Below are 16,918 nucleotides of genomic sequence, written 5' to 3'. Positions count from 1 at the left end.
TCCCACCCCCTCACCACACACACACACACACACACACACACACACCCTGTGGTACTTGGGACTAAACCTAGGGCTTCTTGGCTAGGCAAGCAATCTCCTAGTAAGCTATATCCCCACCCTGTTAGGGGGATATTTTTGGTGCTAGGGAGCCTGTTCGTGCTAGCTATATGAGTTACTTTCCTGTTGCTTGGACAAAATACTCAACAAGAAGCAGCTAAGCAAAGGAAAGGATTTATTTTAAGCTTACAGCTTTATTGTGGCAGGGAAGGCAGGCAAGAACAGGAAGTCAGGGCCATGCTCATTTTGGCAGGGAAGAAGTAGCAAGAGAGCAGAAGGAGGGGCTGACTTATAAAACTTCATGGTACATCCCCAGTGACACACTTCCTCCAGCAAGGCTCCACCTCCCAAAGGTTCTACAACCTTCCAAACAGCAGTACTAACCAGAGGCTGGGTATTGAAGTACATGAGTCTTTGGGAGACGTTTTACATTCAAAGTACAACACTAGAGCCGGGCGTGGTGACACACTCTAATCCCAGCACTCGGGAGGCAGAGGTAGGAGGATTACCGTGAGTTTGAGGCCACTCTGAGACGACATAGTGAATTCCAGGTCAGCCTGGGCTCGAGTGAGACCCTACCTTGAAAAACTGAAAAAAAAAAAAAAAAGTACAACACTAGCTAGGCATGTAGGCTTACTATATCCTCAGTCCTTGATTTTTTTTTTTTTTTTTTGTGACAAGATCTTGTTATGTAACCCAGGCTGGTCTTGAACTCATGAGCCTTCTACCTCCACTTCCGGAGTGCTGAAATTACAAGAATAGATCATCATGCACAATGTAAGGCTTTAAAATATTTTATTTATTATTTATTTAAGAGAAACAGAGAGAGAATGGGTACATCAGGGCCTCTAGCCACTGCAACAAACGAACTCCAGACACATGCACCACCTTGTGCATCTGGCTTTATGTGCATCTGTCTTTATGGGCACTGGGGAATTGAGCCAGGGTCTTTATATTCTGTAGGCAAGCACCTTGTTGCTGACCCATCTCTCCAGCCCCCAATGTAAAGTTTTTAAAATATGGCATACATAATCCTTAGCTTATTAATGTGTACTGTTATTCTAGGCACTGGGGATACAGCTGGAGATGAAAAGCAGAGTCCTTGCTCTTATAAAGTTTGTATCCTACTGGGAAGGCCCACATAATAAATAAGTGGCAATAAATGTCATAGAAGTGCTGGTGACTGAGGTTGGAGGTGAAATAAAACAGGACAAGGATGATATGAAAATGATGTAAGAAGTGAGGGCACTGGTAATAGAGAGGGTGGTCAGGGCAGGTCTAAGTGATGAGACAATTTGAATGGACTTCAAAGAAGCAAAAGTGAGACATAAAGGTCTATGCAAAGAGCAGTCTAAACAGAAAGATACAACTGATTGCAAAGGCACCCTGGGACAGGAGAACCTAATCAGTTTTGCGTATTTACCAGAAGGCAAAGATGGCTGGAGCAGACTGGCTAGGGAAGGGCTGTAAACAATTAGGACTCAAAAGAAGGGTGTGAAGGAGGCAAATCAAGGGCCTGGTGGGCTATTATCAGAACTCTGGCTTTTAGTCAGGCTAGGATGATAAATGACATGAGCTGGAAGACAACAGGACATTTAGCAATTGTAATTAAGCTCTTGGTTTCTATAGGTATAAATCCTTTGACATTCCACTTCCCCAAATTCATGTTATGTGGAAAATTTAATTAAAGAAGAAAAACACAAAAATCTTTTACATCATTATGAAATAACACCAATGTTTATGTCCTAAAAGTACCTTAGAGGTTTTTTTTTTCCCCCTCCTTAAGATGGACTATGGACCAAGAGACTTAAAGTATTATCAGGACAAGTAGCATGATATATCATGCTTGATATACTTCCAAAGTGGTGTCATTTAGTTCTTCAGGTTATTTAAAATATTTTTATTAGCAAATGCCCTCATTTCTAACGAATCTGCTGTTTCTTTCAAAGGCTTCTAGCTAAACATGATTCCAGTCCACATCTCACCCCCACCTTCCTAGGTCCTTGTGGTTTTCATTTCATGTACTGCTTGACATGAGTCTCTTTGGACTTAGCATTCAGCTCCATGGGTCAGCTCATTCCTAGTTCACTTTTCACCTTTTTTTTTCTTTTTTTTTTTTTTTAGAATTTTTTTTAATGGATTTTTATTTATTTATTTATTTGAGAGCGACAGACACAGAGAGAAAGACAGATAGAGCGAGAGAGAGAGGATGGGCGCGCCAGGGCTTCCAGCCTCTGCAAACGAACTCCAGACGCGTGCGCCCCCTTGTGCATCTGGCTAATGTGGGACCTGGGGAACCGAGCCTCGAACCGGGGTCCTTAGGCTTCACAGGCAAGCGCTTAACCACTAAGCCATCTCTCCAGCCCTTCTTTTTTTTTTTTTGAGACAGGGTCTTACAATGTAGCCTGACTGGCTTAGTACTCACCATGTAAACCAGAGTTGTCCCAGCCAGCAGGGAGTTGAACAAGGACCCGAGGAGAAGCTAACCTGGGTGAGAAAAGGCAAACAGACACAAGAAGGAGACCATGCTAGATGTTTGTCAAGGCCTCAGAGTCTTTATTTTTTACACGTGGTTATATAGGGGAAGAAAGGTGGGGGAGAATAAGCTGGCTGACATGATTTAGGGCTTTGGAATTGTCAGGAAACCTAGAGGGGATATAATTAGGTGTTCATCTAATCTTGCCTCAATGGCTTAACATCCTGACTGCACCAGGCATCACATCCTGACCATAAACTGGCCTTTTGCAAAAGATAAGATTGTGTAAGCAGTTTGCTGACTGACGTTCCAGAAGTACCTAACAGAAAGCTGGATGGACCAGCTTTCTGAGTAATGAGTCAGCTTATGAGCAGGCCCAGGCAAAAGGGAGAGGCTTTTTCTCTATGGCTCCTGACATCTCCTCCCTTCTTTTATACAAAAGAGGGGGAGGCCCACTATTCAGTGGTGGGCTGCAATGCCTTTGTTTCTTCATCAGCTACCAACAGCATGGGGGAGTATTCAGCCAAGCGTACAATCCCCTGGTAGTTGAATATTAGGTGAGGAAGTAGAAACTTAACTTGCTATATGGCGGTTTCTGTTAACATGGCTGAGGTTTGATTCATAGCTCCCAACATCTCCTCCCTTCTTTTATACAAAAAGAGGGGGAGGCCCACTTTGCACTGGTGGGCATTAACCAACTGGGGGAGTAGGAACCCAACTCCTCCCGTGGGATGTCTTTTTCCCACAATCTTTGGCCCTTGGTACCTTTTGGGGAGGGGAGGCAGGGCCTATGTGGCCAGAGAGAGAGGCATGACCTTAGTAATAACAGTTATGGTACCAACCTCCATGCAAGCCAGGTATACCTCTCAGGGAATCCAGAAGTGGTCAGATAAGGACCTTCCCCTGCAGTGCTTTGCCTTGCACCCACGTTGGTGCCCATATTGCACTCACTTCATTGTGTGCTGTCATGCATAGGTCTGGATCCTCATGCAGCTCCCATAGGAGGGGTAGCTATTTGGCCATGACAGGTAGACCGCAGTGATAGCAGAGGTGTAGAGGACAGTAAATGAGCACAGAATGTACGCAGTATAGTAAATGAGTACAGAATATAAGATCAAGGGAGAGTGACAACTGCAGGTGGTAGGTCTTCAGTGGCAATGTCTTGATCCACCAGCTCCAGTCTGTGATAATGGACTGTAAAGGCTGCATCTTAATGGCTTCAATCTGTTGACATACAAAAGACATGATTTTATTTATAATAATGGGTCCGATTGTGAGTAAGAGGATTAAGATAAGTAGAGGTCCTTCCAGCTTTGTCCTGTTAGGGAAAAAAGGGAGATTTTCTCAGGGAAGTGTTTCTTCCCTGGATATGTGAGATGTCACTGGAGGATCATCAGCTTGTTTTACAAGTCTCTCTGGCAGCCATCTCGTAGCATTTTCTTTGGTATCAGACAAGCATACTGATCCTCAGCCCTAAATGAGTACTGGGTCTGGGCCATTCCATTTTATTTTTTTTTTTAAATTTTTTATTTTTTTAAAATTATTTATTTATTTATTTATTTGAGAGTGACAGACACAGAGAGAAAGACAGATAGAGGGAGAGAGAGAGGATGGGCGTGCCAGGGCTTCCAGCCTCTGCAAACGAACTCCAGACGCGTGCGCCCCCTTGTGCATCTGGCTAACGTGGGACCTGGGGAACCGAGCCTCAAACTGGGGTCCTTAGGCTTCACAGGCAAGTGCTTAACCGCTAAGCCATCTCTCCAGCCCGCCATTCCATTTTAAAGTTAAAGGTTCTTTCCACATGGCTTTGGCAAAGGTACTTTTTGTGTTTGTGTGCCAAAAGCGATCAGCAGCTGAAGTTCCCTGAGTATCAAGGGTTAAAAAGTTTAGGACAAACAAGGCATGATGAAGGATATTTCTTGGAGAGCCTTTTATGGGATATAAATCCCCCGTTTTTTACTTTTGGAGGGTAAATGGACCCAGAAGAGAGGCCCCTCCTGCCAGAACAACCCAGTGGGTGTAAAGTCAGTGGCACAAATGACCAGGAGAAGAGACTTTTTATAAGAGATAAAAGTGACCCTTTGGCTCAGAAGTGTAGCCTCCACTATCTTCAGGGCCCCTAAAATTTACCACAGGTAAACTAAATGTAAAATGCTGAAGATCCTCAGGGTGTAAGGGAATTGTAAAATAGCAATCCTTTAGGTCAATAATGATTTTGCAATATCCTGCAGGAATTGATACTGGAGTGGGGAGGCCTGGTTGTAGGGCCCCCATAGGTACCATGGCCTTATTAATTTCTCTAAGGTCCTGGAGCAATCTCCATTTTCCAGACTTTTTCTTTATAACAAAGATAGGAGTATTCCAAGGAGAGGCGGTAGGTTCAATATGGCCTGCAGCAAGTTGTTCTTGCACTAACATCGTGGCTGTAGCTAATTTTGGAAGTTAAGGGCCATTTATACATTTAAGGTATTTTTTTTTTTAATATTTGGTTACACATTTCTCTCTGAGTGTTTAAGACCATGCAGATAGCCAAAAGTTAATTAAGGATTAATTTTAGAGGTCATTAATGGCTCTCCAAAGAGATTTTAGGAACACAGGAGTAGCCTCATAGCTTACTGGTGATTTTTTATCTGTTAGGATGAGTCTGGGCCATGCTGGCCAAGTAGTTTTTCCTTCTTTGGGAAGTCAGGAGGACTGATTGCTCCTCAATTGTGACTCTCTTGTTTCAGACTGTACACCAATTTTGTTTGGGTCTCCATATCCTCCCTGCTCAGGAACACAGGTGACTTACCAGGGGGCCAGTATAGGAGTGTCCCATCATCACCAGTGGCCTCATGACCTGGGAGCACAGGCCAAAATATTGGCACCTCTTGCTCTGATGATTCCAATTGGCTTTGGCTTCTATGTAGGTAATTAACACACTTAGAAAGGAAGTTACACCAGCCTGGATGTATGTACATATAGAGTACGTTTGACTACTGAAATAGACTTAGTTAAAGAATGGCACAAGGCTTCTAAAATCATTTTGTCCTATCTTTAAAATTTTAGTTGTACTATGGCAGCATAAGCCTTATTACGAGGCGCAGAAAGTAGGCCCATCTCACATTTTAAATATCTGACATTTATAAATATAAGCAGAGCCTGCTACCAGTCTTGAAAACAGTACCAATTGATTTATAAACTTAACTAATTTAACCTAGAAATTGTCAGTAAAGGACAAGTAATACAGTATAAGGTCTTAGTACCTGTGTGAAAACATCTTTGATTAGTTCAGATACCTGTGTGGGTACAAATTATCCAGAGAACACTGGAAATAGAACCATGGAGCTTGAATTATATATATATATTTTTTAGATGAGGACCATTGTTTGAGCATGAGGCTGTACCCTAAAGTAGGGAATATGTCTTAAGAGTTAATTTTGTTATAAGCACTGGACTTAAGATGCAAAAATTGAGACAGTTACTTACATACAATAGAGTAGAATCTGATCTTTTCTGAGCCAAATAGTTAACTAAATATTAATATAACCCTTGAAAAAATTTTTGAAAGAAAAAATATTATTTGACAACCAATGATTTTGGCTTAAACTTGATAGTTATTGATTTTATGTACCACATAAATTTTTATAAACATAAAACAATTTTATGTTTTACCCATGACTTAAATTTGATTAAACTTAAGCAGGCTATCACAACATATTTTAGCCTGAAAATTATTTTTTTTTTTCTTAAAATTTGTAAACAGTTTAAAAACCTTTAAATTTAAGCTGGGCATGGTGGCACATGCCTTTAATCCCAGCACTCAGAAGGCAGAGGTAGGAGGATCGCTGAGAGTTCAAGGCCACCCTGAGAATACATAGCGAATTCCAGGTCAGCCTGAGCTAGAGTGAGACCCTACCTTAGAAAACAAAAACAAAAACAAACAAACAAAAAAAAAAAACTTTAAATTTAGGCATGGTGTTTAGGTTTAACCTGAAAATTTCTTCTTTTTTTTTATTCCCCCAAGGGTGTGCACCATTCCTAGAGGTACTGCAATACCAGGTCGATGTGTGGAGTGGACGGAGGAAGCTCCTATTCCAACTCCGAGCTCCAAAAATTCATTTAATATATTGTCCTCAGATAGAGGACATACCAGATATTAACTGATAAGAACAAGTACTATACTTGATCTTAGCCAAAAGGCCCAGAAGAGATTAATTATCTTTCTTATAAGGCTATTAAAAATCACACCAAACTGCCGGGCATGCTGGCACACACCTTTAATCCCAGCACTCAGGAGGCAGAGGTAAGGAGGATCGCTGTGAGTTCAAGGCCACCATGAGACTACATAGTGAATTCCAGGTCAGCCTGAGCCAGAATGAGACCCTACCTTGAAAAATAAAAAAATAAAAATGAAATGACACAAAATTGATTAATCCTATTATTAATAAGAAAGTAGTCTTAATACAATTTTATGTCATTAATACCAATAACACACTTGGAAATGATTTTATTAAAAGTAACTAAAGCAAATTGTGGTGTTATCTTGAGGCAAGCTGGCTTAGAAGTCAGATCAGTTGCCTCCTCCTTTTAAGTAACAGGACATTACAATCTTTTCTAAAATATCTGACAAATTATAAGTTACCACTTTAGAGGAAGTTTTGTTGTTTTTAATAATCTTCTATGTAAGATGAAGTTCACCTAGAACAAATATCTGGCAAATTCACTCCTGTAAAAGACATTTAACTTTTCCTTTTTAATCTCTATGCTTAGGTCTTTGATTTCCTTGAAATCGTTCTCTAGAAGAGAAAGGGGTGTCACCTGCACCTGTCTCATCTCTTTAGTTACAAACAGTCATAAGCACAATACAACAAGCAAGCACAACGGGCACACATACACATACACACACACATATATAAAAAGAACATATTCTCTTGATAAAATTAAAAAATTTGCTTAAAGTGAAAGGCCCAAGAATTCAGAAGCCCAGAAATACTATCATGCTCCAAAGGGAGCCTAAGCGGGCCCCTGCATACCTCAAACTCCAGGCTTTACTCTCTGTTAGAAGCAAGTAAAGAATCCCTCTTCTCATTATATCAGAGCCCGCTCCTAAAATAAAACTAGGTAAAAAGGGCATGAGATAGCCCTCAAGGATGGGAAATGAGTAATGAAGTGAACCACTTATTTGGTTTCTGTAAATAGCCTGCACCATAAGCCTTAATAGCCCACACCGTAAGCCTTAGTAGCCCGCACCACAAGCTGTAGCAGCCTGCCTCAGACCACCAAGGTCATAGGAGGCTGATACCACACTCTGCTACTCCCACCCAAGGACCTGCACAAATGCTGACCACCAAGGTCATAAGAGACTGATTGGTCCACTAGGGGCTTGAACAAATTAAACTAATTGGCTTAGAAACTATGGAGTGGCACAAACTGACTGGCTCGCACCCCGCGGGCTCCTGATGTTAAAAAAATGATTGGTCTAATGCACAGGCTTTGTTAGAAACCCTATAAAAACTGTCCTGTTCCTGCATTCGGGGCTTTGGAGTCCTCTACCCTGGTGCGGTGTACGACTGTGGGCCCCAGCGCGCTTGGAATAAAATCCTCTTGCAGTTTGCATCAAGACCGCTTCTCGTGAGTGATTTGGGATGTTGCCATATCCAGGCAGAGCGTGGGGTCCCCATCTTGGGGTTCCTTCAAAAGAACTTAAAGCAATCTCAATTTCTTGTGCTTTTAAAATATCTTTTACTATGGCAATTAGCTCCTTTTTACTCTTTGCTAAATCTTTTTTTTTTTGCCCTTGTTCCTTGTGCTTTGAGAGAAGTTTTAAGCCCTTCAACAATTTATGCTTACTTAGGATCTGTCCCATGATAGAAAAGGAAAGAGGAGAAACGGGAAGACCAAAGGGCAACGTTCTCGGTCAGAGAACCAGCACGGGGGATTCCCCAGTGAGCTTGACGTGAGCCTGACCACAACTTTAAGAACTGGCAGCCACTCTAAGAGCATTTACTGGCTGTTGTGTAACCAGGTTGGTTGATAGAAAGAGAGGCTAGATAGGAGGTCTTTGCCAACACCTGAATGGGCTGTTGGAATTTGCACAGGGAGCTAGGGGCCTTCAGCCAATGCCAGAGGGTAGCCCTGGCCAAGAGGCTTCAGTTGCCCTGTCGCTATATTGCAATTCCACGTGATGGCGCCAACTGAAAGTAAAAGGAGGAAAAGAAGTGCAAAAGGAAACCCTGCAGTTCTTGTGCCTTGCAAATCTGACTAAATAGTCTTTAAATGGTTTGCCTAGAAGTCTGTGTAGCTTGTCTTACCTTAGCAAGTCTGTATTACAGGCAGGTTTCTTCTGTGGTGACCACGGAGCAGATCTGTTTTACAAGTGTATTTCCTGTAGTGATCTTATGTGGATCTTCACTCACCCTGCTGGGGTGGCAATCCAATGGCAAGAACAGTGTCCACTCAAGCGACGCCCAGGTCACACTTCTCGTACCCGGGCCCCACGTTCGGGCGCCACTTATCCTGGCCAGCGGGGAGTTGAACAAGGACTCGTGAAAAGCTAACCTGGGTGAGAAAAGGCAAACAGACACAAGAAGGAGACCATGCTAGATGTTTGTCAAGGCCTGAGTCTTTATTTTTTACGCAGTGGTTATATAGGGGAAGAAAGGGGGGGGGGTAATAAGCTGGCTGATGTGATTTAGGGCTTTGGAATTGTCAGGAAACCAAGAGGGGATATAATTAGGTGTTCATCTAATCTTGCCTCAATGGCTTAACATTCTGACTGCATGAGGCTTCACATCCTGACCATAAACTGGCCTTTTGCAAAAGATAAGATTCTGTAAGCAGTCTGCTGACCAACGTTGCAGAAGTAACTAACAGAAAGCTGGACAGACCAGCTTTCTGAGTAATGAGTCAGCTTATGAGCAGGCCCAGGCAAAATGGAGAGGCTTTTGCTCTATGGCTCCCGACACAGAGTAGACTTGATTTCCCAGAAATCCTCTTGCCTCAGCCTCCCAAATGCTATGTGTGGCACTTACAGGCATACACCATACACAGCTTCAACTTTTCATCTTTCAAACAAATGTCTTCTGGTTTTTGTCTCATTGGAAGTCACTGCTAATTTGTGCTAAAATCTCTTCTCCCTGTTTTCATAGAAGTTGAAATCTTCCCCCACCTTTTTATGTTGTTTTTGAGGTAGAGTCTCACTCTAGCCCAGGCTGACTTGAAATTCATACTATGTAGTCTCAGGCTGGCATCAAACTCATGGTGATCCTCCTACCTCTGCCTCCTGAGTGCTAGGATTAAAGGTATGTGCCACCATGCCCTGCTGAAGTCCCCCTTTTCAACTCAAGATTTGGTATAATATGCCCCTCCTCTATCTTCTTGTCCCTTTATTATTTTTTCTTTCTCTCTTTTCTTTTTTCTTTTTCTTTCTTTTTCTTTTTTTTGAGGTAAGGGCTTACTCTCTAGCTTATGGGCTGACTTGAAACTCATTATGTAGTTTCAGGGTGGCCTCACACTCACGGTGATCCTCCTACCTCTGCCTCCTGAGTGCTGGGATTAAAGGCATGTGTCACCATGGCTGGCTCCCTTTATTATTTTCATGCACACCCTGACCCATGGCTCTTTTTAGAGGACTTCAGGCTTCCAGATAGAGCTCACAGTGCCAATGTGGGCACTCAGTGGAAGTGTCTTTAAAATGATGCAGCTCCCTGCCCTGGGTGGCATAACACTAAGATGTGAATATATACAGCCTCCAGGTCTGTGCAGGATTGTGGCTTTGCTTGGTATTGTTTTCCTTACTCAGGTTTTTCTCTTGTTTGTTGCACTTTTTCCTGTACCCTTCTCATTTCTTCCTCAGAGCACTTTTAACATCAAATCATTTTCACAGGAATTCTTACCTTAGGACCTACCTCTAGGGTACCCAAGCTAAGATACATGGCCACCAAAAGTCAAAACCACTGTCTAGCTAGTAGTAGCCACTTAATTAAGTTCTAACCAATATCACGTAAGTAGAAGTGGTGTCTGAAACTTCCAGGAAGTTATCCTAAAGAAAAGGCTCGGGCTGGAGAGATGGCTTAGCAGTTAAGCACTTGCCTGTGAAGCCTAAGGACCCCGGTTCGAGGCTCGGTTCCCCAGGTCCCACGTTAGCCAGATGCACAAGGGGGCGCACGTGTCTGGAGTTCGTTTGCAGAGGCTGGAAGCCCTGGCGCGCCCATTCTCTCTCTCTACCTCTATCTGTCTTTCTCTCTGTGTCTGTCGCTCTCAAATAAGTAAATTAAAAAAAAAAAAAAGAAAGAAAAAGCTTATGGTTGGAAGCTGGAGAGATGGCTTAGCAGTTGAGTCTCTTGTGTGTGAAGCATAAAGACCCAGGTTTGATTCCCCAGTACCCATGTAAGCCAGATGTACAAAGCGCCTCTGGAGTTTATTTTCAGTGGCTAGAGGCCCTTGTGTGCCCATTCTTTGCATCCACCCAATAAATAAATTTAAAAGACAAGAAAAAAAGGCACATGGCCTTTTTCTTTTCTAAAACATTATTTATTTATTTGACAGAGAAAGAGGGAGGGAGGGAGAGAGAAAGAAAGAGAAATAATGGGTGTGACAGGGCCTTCAGCCACTGCAAACAAATTCCAGACGTGTGTACCCCCTTGTGCATCTGGCTAACATGGGTCCTGGGGAATTGAACCTGGGTCCTTTGGCTTTGCAGGCAAACACCTTTTACTGCTAAGCCATCCCTCCAGCCCCACATGGCCTTTTTTTTCAACCTTGCTTTGTCTTAAAGTCAAAATCATGGTGTCCAAGGCAGCCATCTTGGATCTGTGTGTTGGACTTACCCATAGGAGTCACATACATAAAGCAATAATACAGGAGGAACAAATTTTTGGCTCGCTGGTGTGATATTTTCCCTGAATTGTCACGCTCCCCATAGTTTTTATTTTATTTTATTTATTTACTTGAGAGAGAGAGAGAGAAAGAGAGAGAGAGCGAGGGCTGGAGAGATGGCTTAGCGGTTAAGCGCTTGCCTGTGAAGCCTAAGGACCCCGGTTCGAGGCTCGGTTCCCCAGGTCCCACATTAGCCAGATGCACAAGGGGGCGCACGCGTCTGGAGTTCGTTTGCAGGGGCTGGAAGCCCTGGCGCGCCCATTCTCTCTCTCTCCCTCTATCTGTCTTTCTCTCTGTCTGTCGCTCTCAAATAAATAAATAAATAATTAAAAAAAAAAAGAGAGAGAGAGAGCGAATGGGTACACTAGGGCCTCCAGCTGCTGCACACAAACTCCAGATGCATGCTCTACCTTGTACATCTGGTTTACATGGGTACTGGGGAATCAAACCTCAAATTGGGGTCCTTAGGCTTCACAGGCAAGTGCTTAACTGCTAAGCCATCACTCCAGCCACCCCCCATAGTTTTTTTTTTTCCAAAGATTTTATTTTTATTTATTTATTTTTTAGAGACAGAGAGAGAGAGAGAGAGTGAGTGACAATGGGCACGCCAAGGCCTCTAGCCACTACAAATGAACTCCAGACACATGCACCACCATGTGCATCTGGCTTAAGTGGGACCTGGAGAATTGAACCGGGGTCATTAGGCTTCACAGGCAAGTGCTTAACAGTACTAAGCTCTCTCTCCAGCCCTACCCCCCAATAGTTTTTTATATTATAGTTTTTTGTTGTCGTTGTTTTGTTTTTCAAGGTAGGGGCTTGCTCTAGCCTAGTTGGCTGACCTGGAATTCACTTTGTAGACTCAGGTTGCCTCAAATTCACAGTGATCCTATCTTAACCTCTCTAGTGTTGGGATTAAAGCATGTGTTACCACACCCAGACACACTCATGGTTTTGTTTTTTCTGGGGGGGTGTTTCAAGGTAGGGTTTCACTCTAGCCCAGGTTGGCCTGGAATTCACTATGGAGTCTCAGGGTGGCCTCAAACTCATGGCAATCCTCCTACCTCTACCTCCCGAGTGCTGGGATTAAAGACATGTGCCACCATGCCCAGCTCACACTCATGTTTTTGAAGATGGGGTGGCAGGAAAGACACACTAACACCAGCTTGCAAAGTAATTACTTGAAGTCAACAAACATCTCTCTTCTCTTGGTCTGTTTGTACCTCTGGGGTTTAGTAATATTCCTTGCCCGGAGATGATTTTGGAAGAAAGCAAATACAGTGATCAATCTGTATTTTTTTTTTTTTATTATTGACAAAATTACATTTTTTCAAGGTAGGGTCTCAGTCCAGCCAGGCTGATCTGGAATTCACTAGTCTCAGGGTGGCCTCAAACTCACAGCAATCCTCCTACCTCTGCCTCCTAGTGCTGGGATTAAAGGTGCGCACCACCAGGCCCAGCTACATGACAAGACTTTATGTGTACACCCCTTCTGCTTACTACTTTCCAGCCTCACTAACTTTCTTTTCCTCAGAGACAAATAGCCACCTCCTCCACCTCAGCACTTTGCTACTTTCTTGGACAGGAATGGTGATACCCCATGTTTGCATGGCTGCCTCATTTTTTAGATGTCTGTTCACATGCCACCTCTGCAGAACCCTTCCAGGCACTGTCATACGCCTTTTTATTTTCTCATATCACAGAACATGTAGTGTTCTTAACATGTTATGAAGTCACATTTACTAAGTATTTCCTGTCTCAAAGCCAGCCCAAACCCAAAGGCCTGAGAACATTCATATTCTGAATATATTACTTATGGCTTTAAGAAGCCTAAACTGGGCTGGAAGGAGGGCTTAGCAGTTAAGGCGCTTGCCTGTGAAGCCTAAGGACCCATGTTCCATTCTCCAGGTCTCACATAAGCCAGACACACAGGTGACACAAGCACACAGAGTAGAGCATGCACATAATATGGCACACGCATCTGGAGTTCGAATGCAGTGGCTGGAGGCCCTAGTGCACCAATTCTCTCTCATTAAAATAAAGAGAGAGAGAGAGAGAGAGAGAGAAAGAGAGAGAGGGGGGGGAGAGGGAGGGAGGGAGAGAGAGAAGGCCAGGTGTGGTGGCGCACATCTTTAATTCCAGCACTCGAGTGCCAGAGGTAGGAAGATTGCCATGAGTTCGAGGCCATCCTGAGACTACATAGTGAATTTCAGGTCAGCCTGAGCCAGAGTGAGACTGAACAGCAGATGGCCAATGAAATGCAGAGGCAGAGATAACAGAAAGACAAAGGCTAGGGGTCAAGAGCATCACTGTCTGAAGAGGGGAAGCCTCGCCTATGATCTCTAAGCAGGCCTGCTAGGACTGCACTATGTGAAGTAGAAATGTCAGTCAGAGGCTAAAATCTGGAGCCAAATTACCTATAAACCTCGAGCATTTGCTCAGACACAAAATGGCTTAGAAGCCCCAAAGTGTACAAATGTTCAGGACAATGACAGCACAAGAATTTGCCGGGCGTGGTGGCGCACGCCTTTAATCCCAGCACTCAGGAGGCAGAGGTAGGAGGATTGCCATGAGTTCAAGGCCACCCTGAGATGACAGAGTTAATTCCAGGTCAGCCTGGACCACAGTGAGACCCTACCTCGAAAAACCAAAAAAAAAAAAAAAAAAAAAAGAATTACCTTCAAAGTCGGCTTGTGGTTTGAGGTCCCCACAGGTGTTGAGATCAGAGCCACACTGACAACCAGGTTCAACGAGCTGCTCCTGCTAAGCGCTAAGCGAAGCTGTGAAGGATGGTTCTGAGATGAATATGGCAGATTCCAAATCACTTCAAACATTTGTGCATAACCCTAATTAAGGCTAACATGGATATACAACGCTCATTGTAAACCTTGGGGGTATGCTTTCAGGGTAGGTGTACCCCAGCTAGGGAGTGCTTTTATCACCTGGAGAGCGCTAAGAACCGCTGTAGGACGGTTTCAGCACAGCGCAGACAGCAGAGCACTCCCACATCCAGGTGGCACAGCCTACTACACACCTGCGCTATTATTGACTGAGATGTTACATGGCTCATGACTATCCAGAGCTGGATACAATGAGAAAAAAAAAAGGCTCTCATAAAAATTGTTACCAGGGCTGGAGAGATGGCGTAGCGGTTAAGCGCTTGCCTGTGAAGCCTAAGGACCCCGGTTCGAGGCTTGGTTCCCCAGGTCCCACGTTAGCCAGATGCACAAGGGGGCGCACGCGTCCGGAGTTTGTTTGCAGAGGCTGGAAGCCCTGGCGCGCCCATTCTCTCTCTCTCCCTCTACCTGTCTTTCTCTCTGTGTCTGTCGCTCTCAAATAAATAAATAAAATTAAAAAAAAATTGTTACCAATCCAGGCGTGGTGGCACACGCCTTTAATCCCAGCACTAGGGAGGCAGAGGTAGGTGGATCGCTGTGAGTTCGAGGCCACCCTGAGACTCCATAGTGAATTCCAGGTGAGCCTGAGCTAGAGTGAGACCCTGCCTCGAAAAACCAAAAAAGAAAAAAAAATTGTTACTAACGAAGGCTGAGGCGTGGTGGCGCACACCTTTAATCCCAGCACTCAGGAGGCTGGAGTAGGAAGATCCTGTGAGTTTGAGGCCAATCTGAGATTACATAGCGAATTCTAGGTCAGGCTGGGCTACAGTGAAACCTTACCTGGAATAACCAAAAGTAAATAAATAAATAAAAACTTACTAGCCATCTTAGCGTGCAGGTTGTGCCATATGCTTCAGATAGGCAGCTTGAGTCATCTGCTATGCTGGGGGGTTTTTCAGAGATGCAGCTGCCTTTGAGTCATCCATCGCTTCTGTAAGCTCCTCTCATCCTATTTATAAGTAACCCCAATAAACTCATTTGTTCACCAATAAATAAATAAATAAAAAAGAGTGGTGGTGGGGGGTGATGACATCAAAATAGACCAGGGACTAAATGGAAAGAAGGAATTCAGTTCACAGGGGCAGATAGCGTTAGGGGGACAGAGTGGTAGGAAGGGATTATGATCATAGTATACTGTGTGAATGTGTGAATGAATGGAGGTTGTCAGTAAGTTAATGAAACTGTTATTACCTGAATGTGGTAGTGCACACCTATAAAAACCAGGCATCCAAGAGGCTGAAGCAGGAGGAATGAAGTTCAAGGCCAACCAGACAAGGCTATAAAGACCCTCCTAAAAAAAAAAAACAACAAAAAAAGAGGGGGTTGGGTGTGGTGGTGGTGCATGCTTTTAATCCCAGTAGGCAGAGGTAGGAGGATTGTGCTAACCTGGGACTACAGAGTGAGTTCCAGATCAGCCTGGGCCAGTGTGAGAACCTACCTTGGGGTGGTGGTGGGGAACAAAACAACAAAAAACCCAAACAGTGCTCACTTTGGCAGCACATATGCTAAATTGATGATATAGAGATTAGTATGGCCCCTGCGCACGGAGGACATGCAAATTCATCATGTGAAGTGTCCCATATTAAAAACAACAAAAAAATCAAACTGGGCATAATGGTACATGTCTTTAATCCCAGCACTCAGGAGGCAGAAGTAGGACTGCCATGAGTTTGAGGCCACCCTGAAACTACATAGTGAATTACAGGTTAGCCTGGGTTGGAGCAAGCCCCTACTTAAAAAAAAAAAAAAAAAAAAAAAAAAAAAAAAAAAAAAAAAGTGGGGGAAGAGGACTAGGGTTTGGCCTCAGTGGCAGGGTACTTGCCTAGCATGTGTGTGATCCCAAGCACTGACAAAGAAAAGGTACTAATGTGCTTTATCCCTCAAGGTCAAAAACAACTGGATATTTGAAATCAGATTTCAAATTTAAAAAATGTGGAATTCTTGGGCTGGAGAGATGGCTTAGTGGTAAAGGTGTTTGCCTATGAAGCCCAAGGACCCAGGTTTGATTCCCCAGAACCCATGTAAAGCCAGATGCACAAGGTGGCACATGCGTCTAGACTTCGTTTGCAGTGGCTAGAGGCCCTGGCATGCCCCTTCTCTGCCTTTTTCGCTCTCTCAAATAAATTTTAAATTTAAAAAATGTGGATTTCTTTTGGAAAAGATTTTCAGGGGTATGGTGAGGACTGATACAGCTCAGTGTTATGGTGACGGATGCACATGCACAGGGGCTGGGGTTTGAGCTCCAGGACTGGAAAAACGAATTTCAGATCAGGTTCTAATGGATCTTCTGGCAGGCATCAGTGGGGGCGGGTGCTCGCCTGGCATGCTTCCTTCATCAGTGGGTGTGGTGGTTTGATTCAGGTGTCCCCCATAAACTTAGGTGTTCTGAATGCTAGGTTCCCAGCTGAAGGATATTTGGGAATTAATGCCTCCTGGAGGGAGTGTGTTGTTGGGGGCGGGCTTATGGGCGTTATAGCCAGTTTCCCCATGCTAGTGTTTGGCACACTCTCCTGTTGCTGTAGTCCACCTTATGTTGGCCATGGGGTGATGTCCACCCCTCTGCTCATGCCATCGTTTTCCCCTGCCATCGTGGAGCTTCCCCTCGAGCCTGTAAGCCAAAATAAATCTCTTT

The 16,918-nt window shown here is 43.9% G+C and overlaps 2 non-coding genes across 2 annotated transcripts; one reads left to right on the top strand and one right to left on the bottom strand.

Annotated features, from left to right (window-relative positions):
- Window positions 1-6,537: 6,537 nt before the first annotated feature.
- Window positions 6,538-6,727, bottom strand: LOC123462384. Its single transcript, XR_006638213.1, has one exon. It is a non-coding gene; the product is annotated as a U2 spliceosomal RNA (small nuclear RNA).
- Window positions 6,728-15,767: 9,040 nt separating this feature from the next.
- LOC123462568 lies at window positions 15,768-15,871 on the top strand. Its single transcript, XR_006638369.1, has one exon. It is a non-coding gene; the product is annotated as a U6 spliceosomal RNA (small nuclear RNA).
- The last annotated feature ends 1,047 nt before the right edge of the window (window positions 15,872-16,918 follow it).

This window comes from Jaculus jaculus, chromosome 7 (assembly GCF_020740685.1).
Source record: "Jaculus jaculus isolate mJacJac1 chromosome 7, mJacJac1.mat.Y.cur, whole genome shotgun sequence".
NCBI lineage: Eukaryota > Metazoa > Chordata > Mammalia > Rodentia > Dipodidae > Jaculus > Jaculus jaculus.
The sequence above is the reverse complement of the archived record's forward strand: the minus strand, read 5'-3'. Positions and strand labels throughout refer to the sequence as shown.